The sequence below is a fragment of the Corvus brachyrhynchos genome, unplaced genomic scaffold (genome assembly GCF_000691975.1).
Source record: "Corvus brachyrhynchos isolate BGI_N302 unplaced genomic scaffold, ASM69197v1 scaffold114, whole genome shotgun sequence".
Classification (NCBI taxonomy): Eukaryota; Metazoa; Chordata; class Aves; order Passeriformes; family Corvidae; genus Corvus; species Corvus brachyrhynchos.
In genome coordinates, this window is record NW_008238337.1 from 3,740,665 (window position 1) to 3,742,100 (window position 1,436).

Below are 1,436 nucleotides of genomic sequence, written 5' to 3' on the forward strand. Positions count from 1 at the left end.
TGAAAAACTGGGAACAATTTTAGAAAAGAAAAACAAACAAAAAAAAAATCAAAAAATATTTATAGACCTCTTTTAGATATTTTAATAAAAGGATACTTTGGAATTTATTAACAGCTTAAGCTGCTTTGATATTAAAAGATAGCTATAAAATCAAGATGATGTAGCAGTTGTGTCATTAAATGTACACTGAAGTCTTGTAGTTTGCCACTGGATGAGATTAAAAACAAATAAACAAAAAAAAACAACCCACAGAAAAGACTTTTTGAGCAAAGCCATCAAGAAGCACTATGAGACTGACCAAATTTAAGAAACTTTTGCAGTTTCCACCTGTCTGTAAGACACTGCATCGCTTCTGCCCCAGCCAGAAACTGCATCCTAGTCCCTGAAGACTCTAAAGCGACCCCCCGACGCCATCGAGTATGTATTTAGTTCTGGTGGTTTATGTTTTTGGAAGCCTTTGTAACACAGAATGTCCCGTGCGGTTGTGTATGTTGTAGAAATGTCTGCAATAGCCTTCTGGAACAAGATGTAGCATGGTCCCAACGCCGTCCCTCGCGCTTCCTCCAGCCGGCGGCCGGTGCCAGCTCCCACCTGGCGTGGTGTGGCTCGTGCCAGCTCCCAAAGGAAGAGAGAAAACGAGGCAAAAGCAAAGAAAGCAACCTGAGCTTGGGATTTTGGGAGTGGGATGGGAAGATGTACCTGGGTGTGATGCTTGAGGATGGTACCAGCTCGCTGGGGATGGACATCCATGGCATCCCGGTTCCCTGTCCGTTTGGGGAAGGAAAAGATGGAGCCTCCGAGCTTTGCCCCTGGGGCAGCAGTGCTTGAGGTGAGCACCCAAAAACTGTGAGCCACCCACTCGCAGGCTGAGCCCTGCTCGGGGCTGCTCCAGCATCACAGCCAGCTCTTGAAGCTGAAGCACTTTTTAGGGAGAGAGCCCAGGCAGGAGGAGCATCCCCTTCCCACAGCCATGTCCCCAGGTGGTGGCTGCTGGTGATGCCAGGATGAGCCCTGGGATGTCGTATCAGGCTCCTGCCTGAATTGGGCAAGCTCAGCCCTGAGCTGGGCAAAGCACCACTGAGCTTTGGCTTTCCAGGGCTGATCCTGTGCAGACGCAGGAGCTCGGTGGTGGCACCACCCCGGTGCGCTCCCCGTCCCCTCCCCCACCCCACCCCCCCTCTGCTAACGAAATGCCTTTAAACGACGTGGAGTGTCCCTCGCTGGGCTGCTCTGCCCTGTCCCCTGCCCACACAGCATCAGCCATCACCCACCAAGGCCCGGGAGGGCTCCCTGCCAGGCTCCCAGGCTATGCATTGACTGATTTTCCACTGCAGACGTTTTTATCAGAATAGAAGGTATTTTTATACTCGGGTTGGGAGTGGATGAGCAATGCTGGGCAAGGGCATGGTTCTCCTTGCCTGCCTCCCGTGCCCAGG